This window comes from Oryzias latipes, chromosome 2, assembly GCF_053564925.1.
Source record: "Oryzias latipes strain Hd-rR chromosome 2, Olatipes_Hd-rR_3.1".
Taxonomy (NCBI): domain Eukaryota; kingdom Metazoa; phylum Chordata; class Actinopteri; order Beloniformes; family Adrianichthyidae; genus Oryzias; species Oryzias latipes.
This window is the reverse complement of record NC_136238.1, coordinates 7,464,139-7,476,967: the sequence shown is the minus strand read 5'-3', so window position 1 is coordinate 7,476,967 and position 12,829 is coordinate 7,464,139. Positions and strand designations below refer to the sequence as shown.

Genomic DNA, 12,829 nt, shown 5'->3' with positions numbered 1-12,829 from the left:
CTCAGATCTTATTTCGTGTGCGTCCCTGCCCATCTTTGTGGACTCTTGCTTCATTCTCTGAACTGTTTGACTAAAAAATATATGTATATATTTATTAGGCCTGCACAATATATCGCAGATTTATTGTTATCGTGACATCAAGGTGTGCAATACCCATATCGCAATATATGGCGAAAATTGCAATAAACGGCTACAATTAATGTTCTAAAACAATCTTATGGCAGTTTGAAGTATTTAATCAATCATGTAAATCCATTTTTGCATTTGACCAATTGGATGGACCCCTTGATGATGTTGACCAATCAGTCCTTTTATGTTAGATGTTCGCCGCCTATGTAGAAGAGGGTCATTTGGATTGTAATATTTAAACTGTTGCAATGAAATGGAAATGATGTTTTTGCTTTTTTTGCTATTTGTTCATATATTGCAAGTTATCGTCATCGCAATATTGGTCACTAATGTCTCATATCGCGAGTTTTCCTCATATCGTGCAGCCCTAATACAATATGTTCTCAAATAGACTGGCCCTAACTCCTGTTCCCCTGCCACATGTGTTTCTGCAGAAATAAGAGCTTATCATCCCACCTCCTTTTCTGCATAAGCAGCACATACATGAGAAAAAAAATTCTTCCACTTCATTTCTACTAAGTAAAAACACTCATTTCTAGCATTTGTGCTGCATTAGCTGAAGGTTTTTGCAGATAAAATTCCAGCTTGCTACTTTGCCTTCTTGCTTTTCTATCTGTTAGTAATAAATATCCAAACAAGAGAGAGAGAGAGCATCTGTGTTTCATTGCGTCTTCCTGTCAGCCTCCAAACCTAACAGTGGCGTTTAAAGTCTTCACTCAAAGACAGGCTGAGGTCAAAGTTTGCTGTCGTCATCCCATTAACCCCCCCCCCCACTATTCTTTAACGCTTTATAATAGAGTTAATGAACAGGCTGTGCTTGTCTCCAAACGTGGGCCAACTGCTCCGAAGGCTTATGATGAAATTAAAGGTTAGGGGGTGCCTGTGGTGCAGCTGCAGGTGTGTAGGAGTGTGTAGGTCTGGACATGAAGAGTGAGTGGTAAAGTTAAACGGTAAAGGAACAGTAGGAGAACATGAAAGAAGATCGTTCGCTTCAATTCCAGGAGAATGTGAAAAAACCCTGAAAGGTTTCCTTCTTCTTCAGTTTCTAAGATCACCAATTTGTAGATTTACTATAAAGAAGTCAATCTGTTTGTCAACTTTATTTGTGTTCCAACATGGGATGTTCCAATAGCAGCCTCCTCCCAAAAACTAAACAGATTAAACTGACAGTTATTGTGAAAAACTGATGATCAAAAGGCCACATAGTATTTTTTTATAATTTTGAGGTCCTATATAAAAAATAAGGTGAACACAACATCTGACAGGAATTTTAGATCTAGCTATCACCAACAAAGTTTATGGCTAGTAAAACCATAATTACATTGGAAACACCAAGGTGTACGGGGATGCAGCCCTAAATTTGGTCACAAAAATAAAAAGTCCACACTGTCTCTCTCAGTTGATGCCACATTTCTGTTGCTGTCATTCAAACTCCTCAAAGCAATCTGTTGATTGGTTGGTGAAAAGGTCAACTGTAAAAGCTTTAAGTAACTTGTAAAAACAACGCTAATGTCTGAAATGGACCTGAAACTATTCCTCTATTAACTTGGTGGCCTTAATAGACCCCGTCCATAACCCTGTCTTTTTGTACAAGCTAAAAATTCCCAGAATGCACCACTGTGACCCCCAAAGACAAGGGTATGGCTAACTGTAAACAGAGCTGACAAATGACTTTAAGTAATTCATTTAATGATTGTATAAAGACAAAACCATAGAATAATTTAGTCTAAAATGCCCCCCCTCAACAGCCAAGTCCCACAAGAAGCAGCTGACATTCTGTCATATTTAAAAAGATGACTAATAACTGCTGTGCTGGTTGTTGCACAATGAAAGGTTTTACATTGAGCTATTCTCAAACACAGTTTTTCATCTTTAACTTGTGGCCTGAGCATGACTTGCACAAAAATGTGAGTTGAGGGTAAATATTACTCATTCAAAACCCTTCTCAACAAAGATTGAGGGTTTTAGTGCTATTTATCCATAATAATAAAGCAACCTGATGAATCATCACCTGTACTTAAGGTCCATTCCATGTAATCAGTTTTGTCTTGTGAGTCATGTGGAGAACTTCAATCCAGAAGGACATTTATGTTATTTTTATACAGCATTAGGTTAAGCTAACCATCCTTCTTTACTCAGACTTGTTTCATTAATTTGCATTCTCAAATAATTTCATAAAACAACATGCCTACGTTTTCATTGGTTAACTTTTCACAACTTTGTTTTGAGTTATTAAAGTGAACATTTGGGGGTTTTTTTATCAAAAGACTGTAACCAACATTATTATGTATGTCTGTATATGGATTTGGGCTCTGCAAACTGGATCTATTGGTACCGAAGCTGTTAACCAAATTGTAAATATTGGGGTCAACTACTCTGTTTATCTTTTTCATGTTGCATTCAAAACAAAATCAATTCATGCAACAATTACGCATCCACTGCCTCTGTTTTGATGCATGCCAATTTAGCTGCAAGGCTCTTGTCCAAAAGTGTGTTCGTAAACCTGACGTAAATTGGCGAGTAGGAAGAGCTAGCATCAAAAGCTTTTAACAGCCTCATTGCTACATTGTGGACGATATGGAAGACGTAAAGAGAGATGATTAGCTTTATTTCATTATTTAAAGTGCTTCTCAAAGGTGTTGGCAAGTATGCCGCCACGTCTCGGTTCACAAGATCATGCAGAGACTATCCCACTACAGGGTTGATTAGGCCTGCACAATTAATCGCAAATTTATCGTTATTGCGATTTCAAGCTGTGGAATATCCATATCGCAAAAAGTTGGTGAAAATCGCAATAAATGGTAAACCTTAAATGTTAAAAACAATCTTATGGCAACTTGTACTATTTAATACATTTTTAAAAATCCCTTAAGACTAATTTAAGGTATTTTGACTATTATCTAAATTAAACTTTTGCAGTGAAATGGAAATGTTTGTGTTGTTTTTGCTATTTGTTCATTTATCGCAAGTTATATCGTCATCGCAATATTGATCACTGATATCGCATGTTTTCCTCATATCGTGCAGCCCTAGGGTTGATTATTAGTAGTAATTCTATACTTCCTTGACCAAGTTTGACGATTTTTGGGGTGTTTTTTTTTGGTTTTTTTCTGATTAGTCGACACGATACAAATGTAAACCAAAATTCAGATATTTGAAAAATTGAGCTGTGCAGCAAGAATTTCTACCTGCATCAGAATTTTTGAATCTATATTCTGCGGTGCATCCTGAAACAAGCTGCCACTAGAAAATACAACACCTGACACAATATTTTGGCTCTAATACACAACTCTAACTGTATATCTTTAACTCCTGCTTTATCTACGTCCCAACTTTTTATCAGGCGACCTTGGGTTCAAAGAAAGGTGCTAAAGAGATAAAATTGATTGTTTTTATTTTATCATTTTTAACCATTTGACACCAGACCAGCAGCTCCAGTGGCAACATTCTTTCAACTACCCTAAGTGTTCGACCATTTGTGTAATTAACATAATTCTAAGGCTGAGAAAAGCGCCTATACAGTAGTGAAGTGCTTATGCAATAAATGTAAATCAGCTGATTCTGTCTTGGGGGGAAAAGCAGCTTTGAGGTCATTTTTGGCGTTAATGTGATTTACAAATCCATTTTTCTCCACATCAGAACCAGCCAAATCATGTTGATCACGTAAACACTTGAAGGGGTCAAACTGTGTCAAAGACTGTGTGTTGTTTCGGTGTCACCAGCGACATCTCCAGCGTTAAAGAGTTAAAGAGTTAAGCCAAAACTGTCGACAATTATTAACATAAAATATAGGAGAATTCAATACATTCCTGCTTTTTTGTCAAAAAGAACAAGCACAGATGTGGCCACCACAAAAACAAGCTTCTTTATCTGATCTGTCCTAAAACCGCACACATGAATCCCAGCGTTAACAGCAGACAGTGGCTGTACCTGCCTGCAGGAGGGAATGTGCATGTGAGGAGAGGCGTTCGCCTGGCAGAGCAGCACAGTGCAGCAGGTCAGCAGTGTGTGTGTGGGCCTGAGCTGAGGAAGGCTGAATAATACAAGTCAACGGGTTGATGTGGTGAGGCTTGTCATGAAAGAGCTGCAAGGACTGCAGTGTCAGCTGTGCTTCATCAGGGAAACCCTCACCGCTAAACCTCCCCTCTTCCTCCCCCTGCTTCAGCTCTCCTCCTCTATTACTCAGTTTTCCAGCTTACTTCTTACCCTGCGAAGTCACTCTTCGCCACAATGCAATCAGCTTTTTTAAGTCAGCTCTTTTCAACCCTTCAACTTAGGAGCCACGCTTTGAATTTAGCTGGTCTGGCTTGCAGACAGTCAGATTCACAGCACAGATTTCTAAGGAGTTTTTTTTCTTTTCCTTTTGGCCCCAGCAGGGAATTGAGAGACTGAATCTTCATCTGGGAGGATGTTGAAGTCTGTTTTTCTCACGGTGGCCTGCACTGAGCTGGCATGGGTTGGTGCAGGAAGAGGCTGCCTGAACCTTTCCACTTCCTGTCAAACATCCGCCCAAAGGAAAGGAGAGGCAAATCCCTCAGCGGGGGCAACTGAACTCACTAAATTTAATTAACTGGACGTTTTAAGAGCATTTAATCTAAGGGTGTTTTCAGACTGGACACATTTGGTCCACTTTTAGTGAACCAGAGTTCGTTTCCCCTGATAATCTGGAACAAATATTCAGCCTGAATACACACAAGCGGACCCTGGTCCAGGACCAGGAACAGCTCTCTAACCCGTCTTTGGGGGTGGTCCTGGTTCGTTTCCAATCGGACTGAGCTTCGGATCGCTCTGAGATTCCTCAGTCTGAATACAATCCGTTCCCGGAGCGGGACAACTGAACCAAAATGGCCACCGTAGTTGACGTAAACAGAGTGAGCCTCGGACACAAATAAAGCAACGATCGTCATGTTATCAGACAGAAGAAAAAAAAAAGTCCAGCTGTTTATTTGTCAGAACTTTAATTTTAACACCGCTGAAAACGCTTCTTACATGCTTTTCTGTGTCTCATTACGCAGCAGGCGTCCCTAAAAGCGACCTTGTAGTTTCCTTGACAGAATTGTCTTTAAAAAATCTCATAGCACCACAACGATGAGACACAGAAACATATCGATGTTTCCACACGTATTTTAAGTTCGTCCAGGGGTAAATTTTGGTTTTTGGTTGCATGTATTTTACGGGTATATAACCATATATATGATAACTTCCTTACTTTTATGATGTTAAGATTCAGTTTGTTAAATTAAGTTTCTGTTTGCGTTCATTTAAGCAGGACTCTGCTTGTTATGTCTTAAAGTAACACATTAGACTTTTATCACTATTAACACAGTAATGAACTTATCTAACATTTTATCTAAATATATTTACATCTAAAGAAAACCAGAGGGTTTTTATATTTATTTTATTAATGCTTTCTATGCACAACTGTTGTTGATTTTTTTATTTATTGTATTTTTTTACAGTTCATGAAGTTAGCTAAACAAAGTGGAAAAAACAGGATATGACCTACCTGGCTGATGGCTTTGCTTTCCTGCTGTTGGTGAACCTCTGGAGGGTGCTGTAATTAAAATATGTACATGTTTTATTGTCCTGTAATTGATGATAAATCATGTCTCAAGAATGCTAAACAGGGCCGTCTTTAACTACCACCACAGTCCAGATAATCTCTTTCCAACAACATTAAACCAGAAAAATGCATTGTAGCAGCTAGTTCCGGTTAGCTAAATTAGCCATTTTAGCAACTTTTAGCGAAAATTTACCGTGTTAGGTCAAGACACGCTTATCTGGTCCCAGATTATTTTCATAAAGTACTTTATAAAACTTTCCTTTATCGAATTTAATTAAATAACAGACGTAAATAACTGCAAAAAAAGAGGTTTTACTCACTTGACGATGTTTTTTGGTGTAATCGCGACAGCAGCTTGTGTCTCTCAGATGCTGTTTGTTGATTGGTTAATTTACGTGTTTTCTGTTTGCACTTTACCCTGGCAACAGTCGGTGATTGGCTGGAACAATGCACTAGGGACAAAAATTTGTAAAAGAGGGAAAATCTTGAGAGGAAATAAACTTTTTGAAAACGTAATTGTTTTTGTAAAAAAATAAAAAATAAAAGATATATGTATAAAATTTGGGGTTTAAATTATATATATTAGTTTTACCTGGTGTAATTCTCCAACTTTTATCCTTGTTGTCCTAGATAATTACCCCATTTCTGTTTAGATAGCTCTTGATACTGTGACATAACCAGTTATGGAGCAGAAAAAAAGGCTATGAAGATCCCCTCGGCTACATGTGGTGCATTCAGGACCATGCTAAGAGCATGGTCTTGAACGCACTTTTAGCATATGGTGTTCACACTGGACTGTTGCTACCCGATATCAACTCATGTATAAACAGTTGGAAGAGGCTTGGTTCCAAATCATTGCAAATCTTGCTCCAGACTTTTTCTGTCACAGCTCTATACAGATATATGAAAGACTTGGTGTCATAGAATTCCAGACAGACACAAACTCCAATCATCAATTTCTCCTTCATAATCAGTTTTCAGATGGTTGTCACTTCCTCAAATTAAAAAGGAGGGTAATCATCATCACTACCACATCTTTGTCCCTGATTGTTCAAAGTTCAGCTGGTTTAACTTTCAATGCACATTCAATAGCCGTGCATTTACGGTAGCCCAAACGTGAGAGTTTTGAACACAAAAGGCCAAAACACACATTTACATAAACTTTTTGTTGGAAGTTTTTGCTTGAAAGCATGTCGCTGAGGCCAGTTTGTTTTTGTTTGATTGATCTATTTGTATTTTTGGAAATCCATGCTTTGATCCAGCTACCACTGTTCTGTGATGACATTTGGTGCAAACCTTGAAAGTCCCAAACACTGCAATTCTTCAAATGACCACCGAAAAAAGAAGAAAGCAATTTTTTCAAGACTTTCATAGTAAAAAGTGAGATTTCAATAATCATACACTCAGCCCAGTGTCAAAATCTTTTTTAATTTTATATTATCTTTCATTCATAATTTTTTTTAATAGCTATCTCAATTTTTATTGAGGTAAAATCTGTGGTGTTTTTGATTGGCAGGTTGGTGGACACATGAGTAACCTTAAGTATGGCTTTGTCCAACCTAATCACAGTATAATTCTTTCTTCTTTTGTAAGCGGGTGAGCTAATCTCTAGGCTTCACCTTCATCATGCAAAAACAATAACTGACTGTAGAGATTGTCTGTTCAGTTTGTATTGTTTATATATGCCTCTGGTTTTTTCATGTTTGAGCTGCATTTTCATCCTTTCCTCCTTGCCAATTCCTCTTCTTTCCTATTTTAGTTCAGTTGGTTAATCCTAAAATCGTGTAATTTATGATTGATTGGAGATCTTGCCTTCACCCAACAGGGACTGAGATAGGCTCCAGCAACCCTGTCACCCTAAATGGATGGATGGATGGATGGATGGATGGATGGATGGATGGATGGATGGATGGATGAATGGATGTGTCATGTGTCATGTGTCATTGCTCAACGACATGTGTCAGTGTCATTGAGCAAGGCACACACATGACTCCAGGTGTTTACAGGCTGACCCCAGTGTTTGACAGCAGAGTCACCATAAGTGTGTGAATGTGGGTGTGCATGGGGTAATGTGACTGAGGTCTTCAAACAAGGTAGGAAAGCACTGTGCAGGTATACACCATTTACCATAACTTACTGTATATGGTTACTATTCACCAAATCATACTAAGTTTGTCTCTTCTACTTTTTTGTATTTTCTGGTTTCAGTTTGTGACTACTTAGTCTATTTGGAAGACAATAGATTTTCACAGTCAAGTCTGTAGCAGTCTTTCCTTTGTGTTGATGAGCAGACAGGAGTGATGTGCACAACCCAAACCCACATTTCTAATTGGTTTCTTCTTATGTTTACTTCCTGGCTTTAGTTTGTCAACAATAGGTTTTACGTTCTGTTTAAAAATATTTAACAACTTACCACGTTTTCAGACTTCAATCCCACCCTTTCATTTGGCTCTTCTACAAGCATCAACTAATTTAGCTTTAGAAAACAATGACATCATGCTGTACCACCGCTGTCATTGAATGATAAACACCAGAATTGAGGTTTTGATAAGATGATAAAAAAACATGAGTTGCCCATACACTTGCCAGTGTGTTCCATTGGTCCATCACTCATTCAGCTTTTATATCGGAGTTGACTTCACCTGTCAGAGGTTTTAGTTTAATATGTAATTATAAAGTAAAGTAATAACAAAATGCTTTGCTTAGTGTTGGGTTTGATCACAAAGTGTTTCTTTTGTATTATTTTTTGGAACTTGTATAGCTGTAAATATTTCTGCTACAACCTTAATTCAGACTGGCAACTTCTATCTATTTAGCACTGAATGGCTTGTTAAACTGAAATTGTTTTCCAATGAAGGATGGGTCAAAATTGAGAAATTTAAAGTAATTTATGTACTTTTGTTTTCCACATAAAAAGTGGAAAGACCCTCTCTGAATTGATCAAAGCCTCGAGAGATCTACTTGGAGAAAAGGTTATTTTTTACTAGATGGCAGTATGCCACAACTGCAAGTGCTTTGAAGAGGAGGAATTTCTGGATTGTGTTTCAGGAGGGGTCCACGGTGCGTTTGCTATTGTCAGGGTTGAGCAACATTTTTGTGAGGCTTGGGTCCACTGTCTCCCACCTCTGTCTGCCTGTCGGACTCCACAGACTTGAGTGCTTTCAGGTTGGAGCCAGGGGCTTGTCTGCGCTAAGCATTCCAGACAAATATACCTGTTCTGTTATTTGGTGTTTGCCTGAAGCCCTAAGTCTTAACAAGCAGACAAAACCTCCTTGCATATTCAAAAAATGCTTTTGTTTGGAAGATCTGTCCTTCGTGTGTCAAAGCCTCTAATCACAACTTGATGGCTGTAGTTAGCTGCTTCTTGCAGAGGTACGTTTGTGTGCACAAGCACAAGAGTCACAGATGCCAAGAAGAGCCATTTTTGACCTTTTGACTGTGTGCTAATGTTACTTCAGTGGCTTTTAAGGTCTTAGATAGGTGGGAGGCCCCAAGTCTGAGCAGGGATTTTCAAGGAGAAACCTTGAAAATTGCCAAGTGACAAACAAGGTCAGCATTATTTTTAGGGAACTTTGTGCAGCCAAAGTAGTCCCCTTGATTAATATTTCGGTTCGGTTGTTGTTTGACGCCAGATTTTATCTAAAAAAAAAAAAATAATAACAATAAAGGCAGCAGACTTGAGGTGCACTTAGATCTGCTTTGGTAGATTTATAGATTTTTTTAATCCCAGGATTAAGAGGGAATCCAATGAAAAATTCTGGAAAAGAAATTGTCAAGTACAAAGTGAACTCTGCATTCCCTGAAGTTCCTGTTTTTCTGGCCATGGGGAGCGCCTTGATTGGAGACAGAAAGGTGCCAGAGGACAGCAGGTGTCTGCATAATTCATCACTGGAGGACGCTAAAGAAAAACTTGCATGGCGACGGCTGACCGTAAATCTCTGCATACTTCCTGCAACCTGGCAGCAATGTGGCTGTCTGTCTAAGCCTGTGCAGCAGAGAACTGTATTACTTTAGTATCTAATCTCCAGTGCAAATGAAAGATGTGTTTGTGGAACAAAGGGATGGTAGTGGGAAATACCATTAGGTCCCAGCTAATACTATGTTTTTATTTTGCTTTAAATATAACAGAATTTGACCGTTGTGGACAGAAAGTTTTCCTGACGATGTTTGATTAAATTTTCTAAAGTATTGTTGAGTGAATAAAACATATTAGGGTATAGGTTTCACTGACATCTTCAGTTTATCCTTTTAATTGCTGTAACATTGACAGCATTAATGTGAGGTTTGAGCTTTTCCAGAACCTCACATGGCAAGAATTATTCATGCATAACCTCAGTGCTGAATGGATAGGGTTTTTGGGTTTGATCCTTTAAGCATTGGCGTATTTAACCAGGTGTTTCTTTTTTAGCCTTGGGGTTTGATGGTGTCGTATTTTCATCCTGAATCAGCCTTTAGGGAAAATGTTCTTTTTTCCGGACAAAGAGATTTCTTGAGAGTTGCAGGAGGTGGCTTAATGAATCTCAACTGTGGCTTGGATTAAGGCTCGTAAACTCCACACATGACCATTGAATGAAGTCACCGCTGAAGGTTTTGTGTCTTAAATTCAACCGAAGAGGTGGGGGCTCTCTTTAAGCCTGAGTCACAACCGCCCTTATGGGTGGATACGTGCTGTCTGCAAGGGAAAAATGGGCAAAAATGTTCATAGACCTCTTTTTTTTTCTATGGACATCCTGCAGGTGACAGGTCATAGGGAACTCTACAAGATGTAAGGGTAAGTTAGGGTGAAATGGGTGAGACTCAGGCATGTGGTATGAACTCCCCCCAATCTTGTGCAAGGAGCCCATTAGTGCTGTTCATGTGATCTGTGCGGACTCTTTGCGTTTAGCGTGACTGTTAGAAAAGAGAAAATTAGACAATCAGAGCAGAGTTTGTTTCAGCATCATACAGGCGTCCTTCAGGCACGGATGCAACACATCTCCATCCGTACATCCGGCATTTGCCCGCGGTCACTGAGTCACCGGTACTCACACCTCACGATCAACAGGTAACAAGTGTGGCGTAACAACAGCATCACCCGTACGTCATACATGTATGCAACTTCCATCAGCCTTACAAATGCTTCACGATACACTAACCACACGCATTAAAATTTTATTTAATTTATAATAATTTGTGACGTTCCTTGAGGTGGCCAAATGAGCCTCAAGGGAACTGCAAGACAAAGCTGTGCTCCCCTTAAGATCCAGCCGCTCCTCTCCACGACCCTCCATGGGCCCGGACAACCCAAAAACCTGGAGCACAAGTACGGATAACGCACCAGATGGGTGCATGTGACTAAAGCTTTGGCTGTTGTTTCCTGTGACTTTAACAATAAAGGTTAACATTTCAAGACATGAAATCCTCTTCACTTGTGCTCAAAAACTCTAAACAGGCATGAACCCGACCGTTGGTGTTGCTCAATGTTTCTTAAAGTCCCACTCCAGTCATCTTTCAAAGCGTTCCCAGTGGCCTTTTATCTGTGATTATGGTCGTTTTTAGCTAAATTCCAATAACTTGTGACACTTTTTAGGACATAGTTTCTGCAGAGCAGCAAGAGTCCATCACAAACTTGCCTCTGAGTTGTGGCCCACCCCCATTTCCCATCATCCATCTGTTTGCAGTCTCTTCCATTAGCTTACAGGCCCCTCACAACCACAACCTGGTGCAACAAAAATGGCGAGCAATATTGGAGCTGTCCAGCCGTACAGTTCAGATCCAGATTCCAGCTCAGACAAGGAAAACAAGGACATTCAGGGATCTATTTATCTGCCAGTGGATGCATCAGAATGGAGCGGAGCAGAGAGCTGGTGGGCCATCGTTTGTAGCATCTATGTCACTGCTACAAGCTTTTTCAGAAGGCTTTTTCTTTTTTCGTCTACTCCTGCTAAAAGAACATGGTACAAACAAAACTTTAATTTAATTGGGTTTCTAACCGTTGACAGTCAGTCACAAATCCTTTATCAAAGGAAGAGTCAACGCTTTGCCCTTCCAGAAGCTCTAATGAATACCAGCTTGCTGGCAAAGACATCTTATCTTGGGTTCCGCGCCTCTTGAATATTTAACGACGAGCTACCGAGAATTTTGAAGCTAGAACGCTGAGAAGCTCTCCAAGTGAATTCACACAGTCGTTCAGAAAGAAAAAAAATAAAAGTTATGCCCAACAAAACATGTGTTGAAACGTGTTGAACAAGATTATTACAAAACATGCTCGCCCTCAGGCTTCTGTTCCAACCACCTGTAAGTGTCAGAAGGAACGTGACAGCACAGTAAAACCTCCAGGCTAAGACGACAGTCTTTGTGTAAGAGGGGTGTGGTTACAATTACAGCAAAAAGGGCTTGAAGTTACATTTGTTTGTCCAATATTAGGAAAACATTAGATCACAGACATATTTATGAGAGCGTCTTTAAAGGTGAAGATGTTTTTGGTGGTCATTAAACAATTTTTTTGAAAATCCAACTTCACAGTTTCATCACAAAATCATCTGGTTTTTCTATTCAATGGAAACAAATCTTAAATTTACAATCTTTCATTTTTGATGCAAACGTTTCTGTCCTCAACTTCATTTTCTTCCTTCAAGAGGACACGGAAGTGTTCCCAAACTAACTGGGAGATCTCCCCACTTCTCCAAACAACTCGTCGGATGGCAGAAGACGCCCAAACCAAAAGTCCAAATCACCACAACCAACCTTTTTTGATGTAAAGGAAAAAAATGTTTCCACCATGATTTACAGTCTCCCTTCAGAGGAAGAATGTCTTTCTGTTTGAAATTATAAATTGAAAACTCCTTACCACAATTCAGTTGTTTGTCCTTTGGTTCTCCCCATTTCCCACTCCAGCTTCCCCTCTAAATCCCTTCTCAAAGGTCATCCAAATTACTTGTATACCAGTTGGATTCAAACACCCTGTAAACCCAGGAACCATGTTGTTGGGTGAGATTATTATTGAGGTAATCTGAGGTAAAGAACCAAAATCTATAAACCCTGATGATGACAAAAACTAAACTAAATGCTATCAAATACAATTTATTTCTGAAGATAGGAGTGGGTTCTGTTCTTGGACATCCAACAGTTCTCCACTCCACAGTCTTACAACTTGAT

General features: G+C 39.2%; 1 long non-coding RNA gene across 1 annotated transcript in view; it reads right to left on the bottom strand.

Moving 5' to 3' along the window:
* Positions 1 to 12,829, bottom strand: part of LOC111949229 (uncharacterized) — a 170,050-nt gene that overhangs the window by 121,121 nt on the left and 36,100 nt on the right. The window contains exons 4-5 of the long non-coding RNA XR_002875247.2: positions 6,013 to 6,144; positions 5,636 to 5,683 (exon numbers count right to left, since the gene is read on the bottom strand). This is a non-coding gene — a long non-coding RNA (uncharacterized LOC111949229). The remainder of the gene's footprint in view (positions 1 to 5,635; positions 5,684 to 6,012; positions 6,145 to 12,829) is intronic.